At 42.6% G+C, this 21,126-nt stretch overlaps 1 protein-coding gene and 1 long non-coding RNA gene across 3 annotated transcripts in view; one reads left to right on the top strand and one right to left on the bottom strand.

Moving 5' to 3' along the window:
- ADAMTS20 (ADAM metallopeptidase with thrombospondin type 1 motif 20) overlaps positions 1 to 21,126 on the bottom strand; it is a 1,463,844-nt gene that overhangs the window by 239,541 nt on the left and 1,203,177 nt on the right. The gene's annotated exons all lie outside the window — the stretch shown is intronic.
- The window catches only part of LOC144770742 (uncharacterized), a 62,955-nt gene that overhangs the window by 18,632 nt on the left and 23,197 nt on the right, over positions 1 to 21,126 (top strand). The window contains exon 1 of one of the 2 annotated variants that reach the window (XR_013598998.1): positions 8,352 to 8,470. The exons of the other annotated variant lie outside the window; for it this stretch is intronic. This is a non-coding gene — a long non-coding RNA (uncharacterized LOC144770742). Of the gene's footprint in view, positions 1 to 8,351; positions 8,471 to 21,126 lie in introns of those variants that run through there. 2 annotated transcript variants of the gene reach the window in all.

Here is a 21,126-nt window from a genome sequence, read left to right as displayed (position 1 = left end):
CTTAACTTGATCCTGATATTTCTGATGTGCACTCCCTTTGAGCCTCTTCAACCCTGTTCCTTGAGGCTTCTCACCTTCAAGACAGTGTTCCTCATCATCATAATATCAGCGCAACGTTTGAGTGAGCATCAAGCTCTTTGTGTCAACCCACAGTACACCACCTTCTTTCCGGGCAAGCTGGTTTGTGGACAATGGCATCATTCTTGACTAAAGTTAGGACGCCAATACATATTGCTACCACTGCGTTAACATGTGTAGTTCATGTCCTGGACATTTGCCAGGCGTCTACGAGTAATCCCCCATATATCCACAAAGCACTGTTGTCTGGATAGTTAGATTTACTGAAAGGGTCAGGACTTTCTGGTTTGAGTCCATCCACAGACCTACCTCGAGATAGGTACTGCTTTGGTATCTATTGAAAAGGAAAGGAATCTGCAGCTAGAAGTGTCTTTCAGAAGAACAGGTTTGGTAACACTCTTTCTGGACTATCTAGCCATAGATTCCTCATCAACCCACATATCCTCCGTTTGCAGCAGTTGAACTCTATCTGTTAATAAAATCCCAAGTCTAGAAATCTGCACACTGGTCACACCAATTTGCTTTAAGGGTGTTGCATCTGGGGGTGTGGACATTCTTGAAAACAACAGCGCACAGGAGTGGCACCTATATAAGCCCCATACATCATTTCTGGAGGGAAAATGAGTCAGTGCAGAGCTACACAGCACCACCTACTGGCGTGCAGAGGGAATACTGAAAAGTTCCAGGATCTAGTCTGACACCTGAGGAATATTCAAATGGTGATGAATCTGTGGCTCAAAGTCTCTATAAGAACCTAAATTACAGAATCAGAGAATGGTATATGGAAGCTACCTGAAGTCACTTAAGCCCAGTTCTCAGTGGCACCCAAGAGCAATGTGAGAGGACTATATGGAGTCAGTTTAAAGAGTGACAAACGTTTGAATCCTAGCAGAACAGTTACACAATTAGAGAATGCAATATGGAGTGACATAAGCCCAGGTCTTTTGAAAAGGATAAGCAACCCAAAAAATGATATCACCCATGAAGAGGAGATTATATATATGACCCTCTGAATTAAGCACTAAGAAGTCCATTCAGGTGCACCAGTGAACAGATCATAGGTATGAACAGTAGACATTTAGGAGTTATATATGAGCTACGAGGCAAATACACAGAAATGGGGTACTAGTCAACCCCTCAGTGTGTATGGTATTATGGAGAGAAAACAAAGATGTCATGTTTAGTGATGCTGTGCATGGCACATTGTTACAATAATTAAACAAGCATTGACAGAGCTAGTAGGCCTAGCTTTAGGGCCATAACACAGCTAAAGACAACCATTCACAAAAGCTGTTTTCATTAATTTATTCACATAAAGCATGCCCATTATCTTTGTCAGTGCTGGGAATAAAGAGGCAAAAAGGATTAATCTATATTGAATGAATATAGGAAATACATCATTTATTGTGGCAAACAGCATGATGTTCAAAGGGACTTTTTAGATGTGAACTATCCCCCTATAGATTCTAATGGAAGCACTTCTTAGAGAGCATATGTTGGACTTGTTCTTCTCTGCAGGGTCACTCCCAAATATTTTGGCTTCTGACCTCCTGTTTTCGGAACCAATTTTTGCTAACTACTGCTAAAGTGCTTGCGCTCAAACAAAGTAACATTTGCTTACACCCAATTGGCACATTTAGTGTATTTATAAGCTCCCCAGTAAAGTGGTACTACATGTAGCAGGGCCTATACATTTAATGCTACTAGTGTACATGCAGGACTTATTGAGCCACCCACTTAAACAGCCTTTTTAAGCATGTCTCAGGTCTGCCATTGCAGCATGTGGTTACCTTATTAAATTTAATAAGTGATAACCTTTGTTTGGGAACAGCTAGAAATGTCATGTTTGATGTTTAATGAACGGTAATTTAAAACCTTCTTTAATGGTAAACTCAGATTTTAGGTTACAATTCTAAAAATGCAACTTTTCGAAATGTAGCATTTTCCTGTTCTAACCATCTGTTGCCTGTATCCTGTGTCACATGACTAGCTGTAGTAGGAAGTTGGTCTTTGTATATTCATCCCAGACAGAATCACAAAGAGGAACTTGATCTTGGTAGGAATGGCCACCCTGATTTGATGGGAGGGGGGATCTGTCACCTACCACACTTGCACTTCAAAGGAGTGGCCTCAACACGCACACAAAGAAGTTTACTCTAGCGTTTTGTGACTCTGGACATTCTGAAACCAGGTCAGAGATTAAGCAAATTCCAGAACAAGATATGGGGGGAGTCTAGAAGTTTTTACCACTTAAAAGGTGACAATAGGTATACATATTGGACCCTCGGACCAACTCAACAGTAAATTCCTGGACCTGTGGCTACTACAGAGGAAGGATTGCCCTGCTGCCAGAGGACAGCCCTGCTACCTGAGGCTTGCGCTACTGTCTGAGTAAGAAGATTGGACCTGATCCCAGGTTATTTGCAGTGACTCCAAGGGTCATCTGACTGACCTCCTGTTCAGAGCTACAGGGACATAACAAGCTCCAAAGGCCTCCCTGCTACTGCCCAAACTGGACCTAAAGCTGGACCTGCCTGAGCCCTCTTGGTCTTTGCAAAAGTGAGTCCCTGATCGTACCAGGTCCTCGGTTGGCATCATATTGCATTCCTCTCAACACAAAGGGGAAATCCAGAAGTTTTGGGCTCTTTGCGACTACAAACGGGCCTGCGCACCCAGAGATCTTGCTGCCAACAACTCGAAGCTCTGGTGAACCAAAGTTTTGTGCTACAGTGACCGCCAACGACAACCGACAATGTAAGATCTGTATTTCAAGTTACAGCATCAACAGCCATGGTGAACGCCGATGTGAAGCACCAGCAGCGGGTTCCGTGTATATGACAGAATCTTTGCCCTAGAGTAGAGAGTGGCTGTGACTCCCAGCCTGCTCTTTGCACTATGGTGACAACCGTCTGCAACACTCTTTGCTAGACTTTGAGAAGGTAACTTTTCAGTGGGACTAACTTAGTCCTTGCATCCAGCTAGTGGTCAGACTGAATTGTGACTTTCCTGACAGTCTAGAACGACCAGAAAATCGAGAATGGCGCTGTGTGCTTTTAGGTGATAAGCTTAGCTTAAATCTTTGAAATTGCATATCTCTGGTTCAGCTTACTTGATTATTTTTATTTTGGTGTCAAATTATTTATTATATTTCACTTTATCCTCCAAATTAGGGTTATATTTTTCTTGTATTGTGTTTTCACTTTATTGTTGTTTAAATACTGCACAAATACTTTAATATTGCTTCAAAATTAAGCCTGTCTGATTTTGTGCCAAGCTACCAAAGAGTAGTGGTCAATCTAGTGAATTTTTGTGGTTCATCCTTACAAGGATTGTGGCTGTTGCCTAAAAAGGACTTGCATCTCCCTCAACCAACAGCCCGATTTCTCATAGCAGAATTATACATCAAGTAGCCAATAGTGTGAGGTAAACCATACCAATCTGAGTAATCTGAGTAATTTGAAAAAAATTGGTTACAATATGTCATGAAGAAAACTGCAATGTGAAGCCAGACCTAAAAAAGATGGGAGGAGGTGGAGTCAGTCAAGGAAGAATATAAGTCAGTGAAACATGGCTGGGTGGTAGCCATGGCACTGGGCCCTTCTAAGCCCCAACAGACCAAGACTGTAGATTAACTTTACCTGTGGGCCCAAGCAGGGTGCACTGGGAGAGAAGTTTAAACATGCCGTAAGGTCCCCCGAGGATATACTTCAGCTATACCTCCGAGGGAGGGAAAGCCAATCACATGATTGGCTTGGGTGCCAAAAGTAATTCAGGCAGGAGTCTCACATATAAAGGGATGTGCAGAAAAGACAACAAACTGGTTGGCATTGGGTCATCCAGTGCAATTCAAATAACATTTTCACATAAAAAAATGAAATTTGAGACCTTAACACATCAGTTAAAACATTTCAAAGGCTTAATCACATTACACTCAGCACTAAAGTATCCAATGCTGTGGCAAGTTTCATAACATTATGTAGGCCTATTTTACATCATGTGACCACTCACATGGGCCAATAGACACATAATCAATGGAGTTGGTCAGGAATAATATTTCTGCCCAATATTTTTTAATTTCATATGAAGACATTTAATTAGACATGAATGGTTTAAAGCTATGTTTTTTTATATATCATGAATATTACCCAGTTGAAAAGCATGGCTATATAGCTGGGAGATGTCTGCTAAACAATGTACCACAGAAGCAATTATTAAACACTACTACCTTTAACAATGGCTCCAACTTCCTCTTTGCTTTGAATAAAAGGATGTAAAATGACAGGTGGTTGACTGAATGGGGAGGGAGGTTGGGAGAGTGAATCAACTTCGAATGCCTTCTCTTTATTTTTTCTTCTCATGATAGGTCATTGGGTTGGTGGAATCACGCAAGACTTGAAGACACTAACTATGTAAGAAGGTGATTAATACCTTCCATCAAAGATCATACACACAGCTGGCCATTTAGGCCTGCCTATTAAAAAGCATGCAAGGGCTGGATTCTCATAGGAGCTTGACTCATGCTAATACAGCCTCGCACTCTGTGGCCAGTTAAAATGCCTTGTTAGAATTATGCTAATGTCTGCTGTATAAATATTGCCAACAAATAAATCATCTATTTACTGGTCCTGTTGTAGGCAGCATTTACACAGGGAAAAAAGGGGCAATCATAAGACCTGCCGCTACTGAGGGTGTGTGAGGATGGGGAGCACACAGAAAGTTAGTCGTCTACATCATCTTATTACACCTGGAGACATTTTCAGAAGCTGGTGCAGCATGGCCCTTTTTGGGTCTCATGTAGGCAGTGCATGCGCTGTCTCTTTAAGGCATTTTGTTTACGGTTAGTGGGCGTGGAGCACTCCCAATAATTACTATTGGTGGGCTTCACAGTCACTCTCAATTGCTTGCTTCCTGTTGGTCAGTTCTGCAGTTAGCCCTTCCCTCTTCTTGCATGTAATTCACCCCTAGAGCATGTATCCTTAAACTGCTTGTACTTTTGGGACCTATTTTTTTCTTTTTATTGAGCCACTCTCCAGAGTGCATCTTTCCTAGCTGGCTCTGTCATCTGCTCCATCCCGTTGTCTGTTTATTTAACATTCTCCACTGTTTGCAACTGCATCTCGGCCACATCCTTACTGTGTTTTTTTCACATTTTTAATTGGCTGAGTTTATGAGTTTAAGGCGTGTCAGTGAGGGGACCTCACACATCAGTGTTTATTTATTCATAGCTCAAGGACACATCTTATCAAATTAAGGGGAACTGCTTACTTGTTATAAACACAATCTGTCGCATTCCAGTTCCTTAGAGATATAAAATGTGCTTCCAATGCTCTCACCACTTACGGTGTTACGGGAAAATTTCTCATTCCTCTTTTACAGGACATTTATGGATTCCCCAGCCTCAAAGGCCACTGATCTTCAGATTAGGAGACCACCACATTGCTGTGTGTTTTGGTATGTGCAGAGCTGTAGCCTTTAAAGCTGAGGAACCCCATTCAAGTCTCAGCAGCTCCCACAACTTCTTGTGATTTTGTTGCAAATTAGCTAATGTGGACATGTAAAAAACAGAATAATCCAGCCACCCCTTTAACATTGCAAGTGAAAGCAGCATTGGTAGCACATTTACTCACCTCAAACTATAGGGACTTTGTATGTGAGGGCTTGTTTATTTACCTTTATTTCACCTCGAACAATGCTGCCTCTCATTTGTTAAATTAAACAGCTTTAAACAATATTTGTGACTGCATCTCTACCACAACCCAAGTTTATTCCCCTCAAACAAAGCTGTCTTTCAGTTCATTTGTTAGACATCTTTAAACTATAGTTGTGACAGCAAAAAAATTGGATGTGTGCAATGTACACTGGAAAATGTTACCCTTCACTTTAGCTTATGGGCATTCAAAAAGCGACCAAGAGGGCAAGATTTAAATTCATCCTTACATATACTTTCAATCCACCTTGGACAATGGTGCCTTTCATTTGCTAAGTTAGACAGCTTTAGACAATATTTTCGACTTCACCTCACCCAGTTTTTTTATAAACTTTACTGTGCCAAAAAAACAAGGTTCAAGTACACACTTTGGCTGGGCTTTTAAAAACAAATAGCATTCATTGTTAGCTCAAGCACACATTTTATCACCATTTGGGGAATTGATTGCCTGTTTTACACACACTCTGTTGCATTCTATTTCCTTTGAGATAAGAAAATGTACTTCCCACCTCTCTTCACCTGCAATTTCACGGTTGAAATTTAATTCAGCTTTTTTACATATGTATGTTAATAAATGTGCACCATGTCTATCAATTTAAATTAAATTATTTCATAAATTGAAATTAAATAGACCTTTCTGCTAAACACAATGCGTATTTACAATCACACTACCTATTATCCACCTATCTTATTACCTACCATCACCCATCTCATTCTCTATATTAAGCACCGCCAGCCTCCCCATAAAAAAGTGCAGTGTTTACTATATAATAATACTTTTTTAACCCCTTTGACGCTTATGACGAGCTCAGCTTGTCATGAGGCAAAGTGGAGCTGTGCTCATAACGAGCTCAGCTCGTCATTACTGCTGCGGAACGCCCACGGGGGGCTAATTCCATGGGAGTGGGCTGAGTAGTGACGAGCTCAGCTCGTCATGAGCACAGCTCCACTTTACAGCATAATGAGCTGGGCTCGTCACGAGCACCGCTGCGCGCGGGCCCCCCGCACCGCGGGCCCCCCGCACCGCGGGGGAATTAGCCCTGCGAGGAAGGGGTTAAGGCAACCATTGTATTTGTTGCTACTTGCCTTCCATTTCACATTTTAATTCAAACTTATATCATCGCTCATGCATTAATAAATAACAAAAGAATAATGGCTGTTCATAGTAATTTAGAATAAAACTTTAAACATTCTGTACAACCACAGGGCTGTACAACACAGTTAAAGTAAACCTAACCAATAGTTCTCACAGAGGCGAGACCTATTAGCATATGTTCCAGTAACCACTGTGTTTGTTTCTACAAGACACATTACAGGGGGAAGGTGTATACCACAAGTAAAGAGATAATTCAATACAAGGGACCATCAAAAGACAATGTTAAAATTTGTCTTTAATGACCTTGTTAAATGAGGTACTTTATCTAAGACGGAAATAATCAATTGGCTTTAACCCCTTGCATGCTCGGAACGGCCCCTGGCCATCATGCGTCACGGTGGGCGTGTGCAAAGGACGGCTGGGGGCCGTCGGAATCCCGCCCACTATTCAAATCGCCCGCACAGCGCGAAAATTCACGTCCCATGCAAGGGGTTAATAGTCATTGACTTACTCCATGTCGAACAACAGCTGTTAAACCAAGGAGATTATACCAACATGTTTCAATATTTTTTGTTAAGTTCTTCTCTGCCTCGTGCTTAACTACAATCACTGATTATACTGTAGCTATTACTTTTCAGATTGTAAGGGCACAGCGTTAAACAGTGACTGAGCTGCCTACATACATAAATCAGCAGACGCTGTACTGTAATCTGCCCCAAGCACTTGCTTTTTACCCCAACTGAGAGGTTCTATTCATTTATAGCAATTCATATCAGACAGTGATGATGTATGTTGTGCGGATATCTAGTCACATTATTAATATTTATCTTGGCACCAGCAATTAGCAGCACTAATAGTTGCAATTAGTTTCAAGCTACATATTTACTTATTCCATGTCATATAGCCTTGCTCACATTTACCACTCAATAAAAAACCTATACTTTCTGTTGGGGGGAGGGTGAGAGGGGTGGATGTGGACCAAGTCAGACAGAGTAAAAACAAAAATACTTTCACCTAGATGTGCATGGAGTTTTTTCAAATCAATATTTTAAAACAGTTAAACCAATGAAAATCAGATATGCCAGTTCGGGTAACTAGTCTTTATTGTTGTAATGTATGGAACATCAGAAGGGGACTAAAACTGCTGTCTGTGTCCTGAGAACAGTTCTGAAGGCCTGGTCCTACTTCCCCTTGCAGGAATACAGATGTGGACTTCAAGGGTCAGTTGGCTGACCTCTGGGGATACAAGAACACAACAAGCTGCACAAGGTCTTTTCCTTGAAGTACACTGCTGGCCAGTGGCAACAGGAACAGAACCAGACTTGGATGTTGACCAATGCCTGACACGCTGAGGATCTCTAATTGTTTCCCTCTGAGATACTGGAGGCTTCCGATGTATACTCTTTTGGTTGTTTCAGCACCAGAAAAACATTTGGAAACTTTCAAAAACTTATTATCCAGAGGTAGAGGGGGACCTGTCAGGAACGGTTTCTGACCAGCAACTTCACAGCGTTTAATTTTACCTTCAATGGTCCTCATACTTCTCAACAATTGCTGTGTTTTCAGCAAATCTCTCAAAAGAGAATAAGGTAAATATGTCTTCAAATATTTTTCATCTCCTCCTAGTTATGATATCCCTATCTGTATTACATTTCTCTTATTTGTGAAATGCAAATGCTCATAACAGCCCATCAAGCAAATTCTACCTTACTTAATATTCTACTTGCATGTCCCAATCTCAGTGCAGCACCAAATGTAATTACATTTTTTAATTTTTCTTTTTTAATGCCTTAATAAATACATGAATTTATTGCACTTATTGTTTTCCTTTTATTTAAAAATATGATGAGTATATGATTTTGATGGGGTTTTAACTTTGTCACTATCAATTGTATAAAACATGATTTGTTAAATAAAATATTGATAATACATTCATTTGAATTCATGTTTAATTAGAAATGTATTATTTTATGTAAGATTTTATATTTTTGTCTGTAAATTTAGCAACCTGGTAAAATTTGTCTTATTATATTTCAGTGTATGGCCTTGCTATAACCAAATTAACTAATCCAATTAGAGGATCGAATCCTCATGCTCTCAGAGTAGAAGGAGAAGGGAACTTCGTGTTTGTTTCAGTATCTGTTTCCATCCCTTTTCCAAGTACTAGGGTACCTCGCAAACCTTTTTGAGTTATGTATTTATTAACGCGATTGCAGCACCCAACTTTCTGGTGGCAGCTGTATTTTGTAAATGTAACAACAATAATAATAATGATGTTTTATCACTAATAATATTTTATTATTATTAATAATAATAATAATAATATTTTGTAATAAAAATCACCATAGAGTTAATGAGACATAAGGATGAGCAGCATATAAAAGGCGAGACTGAAGTTCAACCGAATTGCCCCCTGGGGGTTGCTTCTCAGCAAATCATTAATGTTAATAATAATGATTATATTAATAATTATCTTTATGATTATAGCATTTAATCAATAATAATAGTACTTATAAGTATTATTATGATCATTTTGTAATCGAAATCACCATATAACAACTGACTGATATGGATGACCTGCACGTAAAAGGAGAGGCCCAAAGTTCAATTATGAATTCATTATAATAATAACAACAATAATAATAACAATAATAACTATTATTTGTTTTAAATTAGCATATAACAAATGGCTAATATGGATGACCTGAATGTAAAGAAGTTGAAGTTTAATCAGATTGCCTCTTGGAAGATGCTTCTCAGCACATTAAAATGAATAAAAAAATTATAATATGTAAATACAATAATTATAATAACATCATTATTATTATTATTATTATTATTATTATTATTATTATTGTTGTTAATAATAATAATAATAATAATAATAATAATAATAATAATAATAATAAAAATATAAATAGAAATCACTCTAAAACAAATGACTGATATGGATGACCTGAATGTAAAAGAGGCTGAAGTTTAATTGGGTTGCCTCTTGGGTGTTGCTTTTCAGCAAATTATTATTCTCAATATTAATAATTATATTAATAATTATGTTTTTGACTATAGCATTTAATCAATTATAATACTACTTATAAGTATTATTGTGACGGATATGGATGACCTGCACGTAAAAGGAGAGGCCGAAAGTTCAATCAGATTTCTTCTTGGGTGTTACATCTCTGCAAAGGTGGTCATTCAGCAAACCCGAGACAGGTGAATGACCATGTAACCTCTTAGCAGATCTGCTGCTCCTATTGGTGCTAGACTGAGCATTAATGACCTGCTTTGGAAGCCGCAATTGAAATCTGAGATCGTCAGCAATTAGACTTGCACCTATGGCAGCAAACAGAATATGAGTCACCTAAAAGGAGCAAATATGCACACCTTTGGATAAGGAGATTCAGTAAAACTGAATAAATAAGAAGACCTTGCTGGCCCTCAATTTTCAAGATTATGGTCCCTGGGCATGAAAACCTTAGTCAAGTGAAATAAAGTTGGAAGTGTTAAGATGCTAAAGTGCTCAAATGTACTCTCACTAGAGATATGGCTAGACTTAGAATTTGGGTGATAGATTTTCTGTTCCTCATGGTGATGGAATTTCCACCCCTGGCAAGGTTCATGGTAGAAAATGCACCACAATTTGGGTGTTCCTTCAGATCAAATGATGTGTCTTCAAAAAAGTAGATGTTTCCCAAATAGAAATGGATACAATGGAAGAAACCCTTTGAAAATCCACCAGTTGCAATCACTGCTAGCACATGTCACCCTACCAATTTGAGGGGCAGCAAATGTTTGAGTACATTGTCATTGCAAACATCTGATCTTTTTCTTGTCAAGTTATTGCTGCTATACATTACTTGCCATGGTTCTGTGTTAAATTTAATCTGCTAGGCATAGTGATAGACCAGTCATCTTATACCTGACCAGCTCATCTATAACTATTTCCAAATTTATATAAAAATGTGAATCTACAGATGTATTCTCTGATCAGCAGACTTGAAATCTGATCAATGAATCCGGTTACAAAAACTAGGTGTGGTTTAATCTTAAGGGCAGTGTCTTCCCTTCCGAGACCCCTCACCCTCATCATCCCTGGTGTTAGGCAATGCTCATCAAGCACACTTCTACTTCCTAATCAACGCTTTTCTTCAGGAAACATGCTCTAGAACATTAAAAAAGAAACTCAGCGCCTGTCAGCTAATCAGATTGCCACAATTGTTGAGGACGTCCAGGAGCTCTGAATCTTGCATTAGATGAAAGAAAAATATTCCCTCTTTCAACTGGATTTGTCCATTTTCCAAAAGTATTGCTGCAGAGTATTTGAGGTTTTCATGAACTAACAGTCTAGATAACACTAACTTTAACACTTCAAATGTCACCTGACACTTTTCTGTAATGAAAATGTCTCAGAAATTCTTGAACAAATTTACTCCAAACCAAGCAAAGATGATCCTCTAAGTACCGTTTTGTTTTAATGCTAACTTGGCTGTAATTCGGTACAGCTCATTTTCCTCTGAAAGGTAAAATTGAAACACTTTTGCACCCAAAACTGCAAAAGTAGGCATGGCAAAGCTTAGTCAGTCTGACTATTTGATTAGAAAAAAACAATCATTTAAGTTAAATAATGTCAAAGTCATTGGCACAGATTTTACCTTACCTACAAAGTCATACTTTCAGTTCCTGCCCATGGTGTTGAAAAGAACCCAGCTCTCTTAAGGAGAATATAGACTTTACATAGATATGGGCTTTGCATAGAGTTCTCGTGATTGCTGGCTTCTTTTCTCCATACATATTGAGGATACGCAGCACGTAACCATGTAAAATGTGCAGATTGGCCATGAGGGGTTCTGGTGATATAAGCACCAAAGCTGAAGGCAAAGAGGTTTGCAAATGTCACCGGAACCTTGAGATGGTAATTGTTAGAAATGAAATTTCTGGTTGTCTAAGGCTTGCAGTTTTCAGACTTTTTCCTACGTGAATGTGTGATTACGCAACCATCCGATGTGCAGGATACCACTGATATCCTGAGACATTTACAGGCGGTTACATATGATCCCGATGAGCAATTTCTAGTGACGATCGACATCGAGTCACTATCCACGAACATACCCCAGGAGGCGACGCTGGTGGCAGCAGCTCGCTCCCTGGGGGCATGTGAGTGGTTTTATGACACTGCACAGACTTTTGTACTGCAGTGCATTGAGATTGCGTTGACACGCAACTTCTTTGCGTACAAACAACAGCTGTACTTGCAGACGTCGGGGACCTCGATGGGGGCAACTTTTGCCCCAGCCTGGCATGCATCTATGTCGGACAGTTCGAGTCCAATTACATCTACCATGCATCTAATCTCCTCCAGGGGAACATTGTCCTCTGGAAGAGATATATAGATGACATCCTGCGCATCTGGAGGGGATGCTCAGATACACTGGATCAGTTTCTCACATGGCTTAATAGTCTCGACAGGTGCCTCAGATTCACATGGACTGTGGATCGGCACAAAGCGACATATCTAGATCTGGATATACAGGCCAGAGACAACAAACTCATAACATCAGTCTACCAAAAACCCACGGACAAAAACTCCCTGTTGCACTATAGGTCGTTCCACCCCAGGGCCCTGCGGGACAACCTCCCGGTGGGGCAATTCATGAGATACCGGAGGAACTGTTCTTCAGCTGCTAGTTTCTTGGATCAGACCGAGGAACTAGCCGATAAACTTACAGCTAGAGCCTACCCACAAAAAATTGTGAAACAAGCAAAAAAGCGGACACTCAACACCCCGAGGGAAGCCCTCCTTGACCGACAGACCAAAGAGCAACAGGATTGCATCCCGGTAGTAACCACTTTCGGACCGCACTCTACCAAGATCCGCCAAATAATGAGAAAACATTGGCACCTTTTAAGTACCAATTCCATGCAAATGCCACAACCGCGATTTGCCTTTAAGCGATCGTCGAGTCTGAAGGACCGGCTGGTCCACTCACGCCCTCAAGCGAAGGTGACAGACTCTAGCATTCCACCGGGCCACTACCCATGTGGGGATTGCACCATCTGTGCCCTCACTTCGAAGACCAGCTCCATTACCAGAGCCAACGGTAAGATCTGGCACCTAAACAGTTTTAGTAACTGCAGCACGTGTAATGTGATTTACAGGCTCTCGTGTCCCTGAGGACTGTACTATATCGGGTTAGCGACTAGAAAGATCAAAGTCAGAATCCAGGAACACTTAAGTACACTGAAAGCAGCAAAACTCACTACCAAATTGGTGCAGCATTTCACCAGCTAAAACCATCAGCCTAGGGATCTCCGCTGGTTGGTGATTGAAAGAGTGAAGGGTGATCAGCATAACATGGGGAACAGATTACTCAAGAAAGAGGCACGCTGGATTTTTGAAGAGGCTACGGACCAGCATGGCCTCAATGAAATTATTGAATGGAACAAGCTATCAGCAATGTAGGGACTTTCAAACTTTTGGACACTATCATCCAGTTTTTCCAGTACAGAGAGATATCTCTCACGATAGGCTGAAGATAGATGCATAACCACCTGTAGACCAGAATATGAAGTGGCTGAATATAATACCAGGGTTCGGCATTATATCTGTTAGAGGCCATGAAATCATGGACCTTCGAACAGGGATCAGAGTTCAGGCATTGCCCTTACAGGCACATTGATATAGGGAACGAGTGTCTTGGCTATGTGGTTTTAATATCATAAATAAGGACACCTCGAAGTGGGTTGACTGATGCTCACTGATAAATCCACAAGGGTGTAAATAAACAACTCTTAATAGGAACACCAACGATATGAGCTGTAAATATCATCGATCGATTTATGATACATTTATAACCGATCATGGTGCACAATACATGAAGAACAACCCATTCAAAGATGGCGGCCAAACACAGCAGACACGCCGAGCAACGTCATGTTGACGTTCGCGTAACACACCTCCATCACGTGACCGGGAGTTCGATGATGATAGTTGGACGCCGGTAGAATCAGGCTACACGCAGGGTGAGCAGAGGCCACTTCAGTGCGCAGTGACGGTAAGGAGGGTAACAATCAGCTGTTGAATGTCTGCACGGGGCGGCAAATCTATCGGGTAAATTTATCGAGCGGGCAATGCATAACGTCGGCAGTACAAGCGCCATGGGGCTCTGACGCCAAGCGGGTCTACGGACCTAGGGAATGAAGTTTGACATGTTCCCATGAAGCGAATGTTTCATTAAGATATGGGGACACTGGCCAACAGTAGCAATGGGGCCAGGGGGGTAAAGAGATAAGCCACAACCAGGGACATATAACAGCCCCAATCACGTATATAAAAAATAAAGTGCAAGGTGAAGGGTAAAAAGTTTTTTTCAAGCGTAGTGCAAATGAGCAATTTTACAAACACTGTGCATACGTTTGTTCTTCACTGCAGAGACCGACCTATAGGCGGTTTACGGAACCCACTAATGGTTTAGGGGTGTCCGAGAGTCACACATTCTTCCACGGGGGCCGGGTAGGCTCAACATTGGAAGCCACCTGGTAATGTATAACGAATATCATCAGTAATCAGATGTAGAGACGCCATATTGAAGCCAGTATCTTAATTGGTACTTTTACTGAGACACAATGAGTGCAATATATGTGTATGTTTGTGTTTATGTCCCATGTCCGACTACAGGTACAATAAAGGGAGAACCTAGACGTGCAATACGTATGCTGACCCAAAACCCTGAAGAAATCACCGGTAAAGTATATGGCGGTGATGAAACATGTCGGTTGGTTTTAACAGAGTGGGCAAACAGCACAGAATAAAGTTGTATTTGCCAGTTTAGCTCAGCTCTTTTTAACGGTGGTATTTCCTTATCTCGAATGGAAGAGGTTCGGGCATACTACAGTGGGTTATGTAACACGTGTAACACATAATGTTTTTTTGGTTTGATTGCACATTCTTTATCCCCCCTTTTCTTTTCTGGTTGACAGTAGCTGATGATGAGAAGTGAGGATTCAGGCGAGTACCAGTCTGTCAGATCCTCCTCTGGGTGTTGCTCCCGTGAGGCTCTGTCAACCCCCCTTCCCCCCTTCCCCTTTTTCACAGTTGAAGGGTACAGGGAGGCAATAAGATCGGTGGTGGGCCACATAGACACACATATATGGTTTTTAAAGCTAGTTTAGGTAGTGACTGTGTTCAGCATATTCAGAGAGAAGGTTGAAGAGCATCCTCTATCTGACCGAATTAAATACAAAATTATTCTGGGTTCTTTAACCACAGAGTATAAAGGGGCAGGCCATTTTTGTTGATATAGATTTGAGTGGGGGCGGCATGGTTCCCTTGTTCCTTTCCCCCTGAGGCTACTGAGAGTATAGAGTGTCTAAGGCTTGCGCCAAAGTCAGGCAGAAACCACCACTCTAATCTTGGCAAGGGAGTTACACGCTGAAGATAACCCCTGCTCTCCCAGTTGTTAACTTGGCATGAGCAGTCAGGCTTAGCCCAGAGGCAATGTGTAAAGCATCTGCGCAACACATACACACAGCAGCAACAAACTAGGCACACTACAAAAGAAACTCCACACAAGGTTATATCAAAAATAGCCTTTGTACTATCATAAACACATTAGAAACATAATCACACATTTACACTTTGTCAACTGGCACTAGGCAATATTCACAGGGGATTATACAAAGGACCAGGATAATCGGAACCATCAGAACAGGTAAGTAAATATAAACCACAACCAGTAACTACTGGTACAATAATGACCTAAGCATTATCACAGTCACATGAGACACTATCCTAAAATATCATAACCTGACATTCGGCATATCCACATTAAGCCCAACCTCCTAAGCTTTGCCATGCCTACTTTTGCCGTTTTCGGTGCAAAAGTGTTTCCTTAGCATAAACACACCATGCCTCACCAGCATAAACACATTATGCATAAACATCCTAAACATAAACACATTATGTCATAGGCATCACAAGCATAAATCACATTAGGCATAACTCAGGGCGCAGAAATCACATTTGGCATATACCTCATATTAGGCATAAAATACATTATGCGCCGACCTCTTAAGCATGACCACATTATGCAATTCTTAGGGCCTGGCACCCTTCCAGTACTAACAGGTACCACCCTTGCCAATGACCCCAGGCCAACTGGCATTAAACCGGGGCTCAAATGCCCTATGTCCAAAATGTAAGGGCTGTAGGGAGGACCTCTCGAATGACACCCCTGGCTACCTTGGTAGCAAACACAAAGTGCACACCGGTGCTGAGGTGGGGGGTGAGACTCACCCCTTCTCTACTAACAAAGAACTGGCCCCCAATGTTGCAGCTGCCCACTGTCTGGTGGGCCAGCTGTGGCAAAATGGCCTGAGTCCCTCTCCAGGACTCTTGAAAAACAAATGTGCCGCCCCCAAGCTGCAGCGGCCCACTCTCGCAGGACAGCTGGAAATGGCACTGGCACCACTGTGCCTTGTGAGCCCCACTGGGACTCCACCTCCAAGATTACACCCACGTTGCAGCTGCCCACTGTCAGGCGGGCAGCTGTGACAGAAACGGGCACCGACAATGTGCCCCGAACAGCACCCACAATGCCCGTGTGAGCCACACTGGGCTCATTAATAAACGCTACCTGCCGATCAGCCCTACTCACCGGGACCTTGCAGGTTCTCCTCTGCTCTCGGGGACGCTGCACCTCTTCTGGGCCGGTCTCTCATGACCTCTCCAGCCAGATGCACAGGGCTCCCAATGACACAGGGGGGCCCCCGCCTTCCACGCTGCATGAGTCTGCAGGCTTCCGGGACGCCGTCTCCTGGACAAGGGAAGGCGGAAATGGCACATGCGAGGCTCCTGCACACGTCGGTTGCCTGGATTCGGCGTCACACTCGAAGTGTGGCGCTCCTCTTCTCCTGGCGGTGCCTTTCGCTCTGCAAGCGCGGAGGGGGCACCTGCTATCCTAATAATCAAAAAGCGGGGAGGGCACCCGCCTTAAAATAAAAGCACAAATGTGGGGTGGGAACCCGCTTCCTTCAGACCTGGGTGGCTCCTCCGAGCAGTTGCAATGCAGGGTGGGCTCCCGCTCGTATATGCACTCCAATGTGGGGTAGGCTCCCGCTATTGGACAACCACAAATGCGGGGTGGGCACCCGCTAATAATATCCCCAATGCGGCTGCAATTGCGGAGTGTGCTCCCACTCAATAAACAGCCAATGCGGGGTGGGCACGCGCTCCCCACGCTGTGCAGGTGAATCCCCGCGCTGGGATTCCCTCCAGATGCTCTGGCAGCCCAGTGCTGCAGAGAACACACTCTCTTTCTTCGCCTGCAGTAACAAGATAGCACTCACGAGGCGTTATAAGTCCTTTACAGTCCAAGTGGCATACCTGGGCACAGGGAGGCCAGCACACAGGGCCCTTCAGCAGGGAGGAAAGCACCCATGGCGGTTCCTCCTGGGCCCCAGCAACAGCAAGCCCCTAAACGTCCAGGAACAGCACAAGAAACATGCGGTCACAGCCCCAACATTTATACCACATTTTTCTTTGTCTGTAGAGCACAGGGCATGGGGGACCAGCTAGAACTGGTTCTGGAGCACTCTGTTTACAGTGCTCACACCCTTCTTTGGGAGATGGGGGCTCGGCCATCAGACACACCAGAGGGGGCGAAGCCAGCATTTACTAGGGCAGGCACAATCCTATTCAGAGACCAGGGACTTCTCCATCCCACCACTCCAAACGCAGAGGTCCCATTCAGCTTAGCGCTGACTCACCCTGCCCCTCCTGGAGCGAGACACACCTCACCAACCTCTGTCACTCAAAAGCCAGACATGCAATTCACATCAGGCAGGCAGACACATAGCACACAGAAATGCTAACTTCTAAAAGTAGCATTTCTGAAATAGTTATAATAAACCTGTGCACGCCATTGCGTAGCATTTATTATTACTAATCCAAACATACCAGACTTGACCACGCTGCTCCTCTCATATCAGGAATTACCACTGAAACACTTATCAGGGAATCCCCAATACATTCCTATGGGAGGGCAGCCCCACAGTAGTGAGAAACCAAAATGGCTGTTTTTCACTACCAGGACATGTCACACACTTAAGCTACATAATTTACCAGCCCTGGGTATATGAGATACCACTATACAAGGGACTGACAGGTAAGTTAAATATGCCAAACAGGAGTGGACCAATCTTACCAAATTTAACACAGACAGCGCAAGCACTTTACACTGGACAGCAGTGCTAAAGTGCCCAGAGCCCTAAAACCACCAACACCATGTCAGAAAAAAGGCTAGAAGAAAGGCAAAAAGTTTAGGGATGACCCTGCAAAAAGGGCCAAGTCTAACAGTATTATACCTTCATATTTCACAGGTTTCAGTTGTTATATTGCATTGAAATTCTGGGGTAGAGAGCTTGAACACACTATTTTCTTTAATGTGCACATAACAATGGATACTGATTTAAATTAGAATGTTTAGGTTTTGTTTAACTTTCATTAATGAATTTTCATTAAGACAATGGACAAGGATAAGTGTTAATGAATTTATGTGATTCTGTGATTGAAGCATTTATATTTTAATTATGGATTTATTACATTTGCCACATAATTAGCATCATTTCCAGATTTCACAAATATATTTTTTCTAGCTGAACTTGATGAAAATAATACAGCCAGAGGATATGCCTAGTAATTTGTGTTTTACCACATAATTTGCAGAATCTTGCTGCACAATTTTGTCCTCCATGCTGCATAATCATAGTAGCCCTGACAATCGTAAAGCTCAAAATCAAAAAGTATTACATTCCACTGGGACTTTTTGTTCTCACATCAGAGGGGATCCTATATTAAGGATGCATACAATGTTACCCTCTTGCGTAACATGCTTCCTCATTGGGATTTGCTCAACATTAGGCAGGCAATGGCGTCTGTTATTACCAATGGGCTATGACATATGGGAGTTCTTGATGGAGATCTTTTAAAAATTTTCCAAAGATTTCTGGAAAACAAGCTACAACTATAAGACTCTGAAGAAACGAAATAGTTATCTTAAGGTGAAAGAAAAACCTGTGTATTATTGTTCCGTACAGATACATTAAACAAAAATTAGACATTAAAGGTTACTATTATCCCAGTAGTTCTGTCATGTGATCAACATGTTTCTGCCATCAATAAGAACCCAAAAAGGTCAGTGACATTCATCAGACCTGAAAAGGATTAGTATTAAAAACCTACCCCCTCCCCAAGCCCCACTGTGCTAACTGAAGTGATCTCTGTTTATGGTTGTACATAGGTAAAAAATCAATGTTTTTGCATAAATGGTTATACTAAGCCATAATGTAACAATATAACATTTTTAGTCATGTATCCCCTCCTAAGGAAGGAAAGAATCAATTAAATGAAAAATAACACTTAAACCTTCACTGATGAAACAGCTGTGAAAGCACTCACTGCAATCCATGCTATTTCACTGCACACGTGGGAGAAAAGGTGAAATAAAATACCAAAGGGTAGGTAAAATGTGTGATGTAGTCTTACTTTACACATGGGCTCATTTCCATGGCTGTCAGACGAGCTTCCGACCACCATTGAAGCGGGATAGAAACCGGTCGACAAGGAGTTAGTGGTCTCACCCGCCATATTTTGATCAGACAGCCATGCACGCAGTCGGAAAATGCCTTTTTCTACCGTGGGTTGTGTGGTAGGCCGGAAAAGGGCCACAGCGCAAGCCGCAGTAGAAAAAGGAAGTTTTCAAACATCCATGCACTGTGGTGCCTGGTACACGGTGCATGGATGTTTGGGGGGGCACCACATGTGCCCCCCTGGCTACAGTGCGCATAGGATGGATAATCTCCGAGGGTTACAGGGTAGGTCGAGGTACCCGACAGGGATGTCTGCGGTCACCCCTGCTCTCTGCCCTGGCAATGGAGCTGCTCGCTTGCTTGGCACGGGAGGCAAACAGATGCAGGGAATCCAGATCATTGACCATCAACATTAAATAGCCCTTTACGCGGATGACCTAATACTCTATCTCAGAGACACAAGGGCGCCCTGGAGGGGGCAAGGGATTGGATGAAGGAATTTGGATCTTGGTCTGGTCTGCGAGTTAACTGGCAGAAATCGTTGCTGTTTCCCCTGGAAGCTGGTGCTCCCCAGCCAGATGACTTAGGGGACCCCGCTGGGAATCTGACGGCTTGCCATACTTGGGGGTGAAAATATATCATGATGAGCAAAACCTGCTGGAAGGGAACGTGGGACAGACTGTCAGATCCCTGCGAGTGGGCACTGACTTCTGACAAACACTCTCATTGTCGATTGCTGGTAGAGTGGCCTTGTTGAAAATGGTGGCCCTCCCCCGGCTACTATACTTTTCTTCTGTGCTCCCGGTATGGGTCACCAGATCAATCTTTAAGGAGCTCGACTCCCTCCTGATGCCGTTCCTTTGGGGGCTCGGGCTGCAGATAGGTGGCCTTGGCTAAACTACAGCACCTATAGGCTAACTGCAGGCTCGCAGTACTGAAGTTTGAGTCCTACTACTTAGCAGCCCAACTTCAGTGGTTTACTCAATGGATTGCAGGGAGACACTTCCCAGGTGTGATATTGTAACCATTTGTCCCAGAGATCATACGATTAATGGGGGCACTACTAAGGACAACTTGCCCCACTGATAAAGACATCCCGGAGTTTCAGATAGCACAGCTTTGTTGGGCATGTTGCCTGCAGAACAAGCGGACAAGGATCCCGTACTCCCCAGCCATTCCCCTAGAGATTCTGAACAACTTGCCCCATGGAGGGCACTGGGATAGCTTACGGAACTGGATAGAATTGGGGGTTGAAAAGGTGGGTGATCCATTTCGCGATGGTGTGCTTCTCCCATTTGAAGACTTCAGGGAGGATTTCGACCTGCCCCAAGGTCATTTTCTCCTGCACAGGGTGGTGATGGGGGTGGTCTAATTACATTGGAAAGCTGGGCTGTCAGAACCACAACTTCAAAACATTTGACATTAAATGATATGAATGGCAGGCATGTTTAGGGCGGTCTCCTGTCTTTATAAGGCAATAAGAAATGATACACTATTAACCTTAGGATTGCTAAAGGCTCGATGGGAGGAGGATTTGGGAGCCCCTATTCCGGAGAAAGATTGGGACGATATCTTAGCTTGTAGTGTTGTTCCTATATTCCCAATAGGCACTGGAATAATATTAGGACTGAGGTCGACTTAGGTCTCTATCGAATAT

This window comes from Lissotriton helveticus, chromosome 1_1, assembly GCF_964261635.1.
Source record: "Lissotriton helveticus chromosome 1_1, aLisHel1.1, whole genome shotgun sequence".
In the NCBI taxonomy this organism is placed as follows: Eukaryota; Metazoa; Chordata; class Amphibia; order Caudata; family Salamandridae; genus Lissotriton; species Lissotriton helveticus.
Note: the sequence above shows the minus strand (reverse complement) of the source record. Positions and strands in the feature narration are given on the sequence as shown.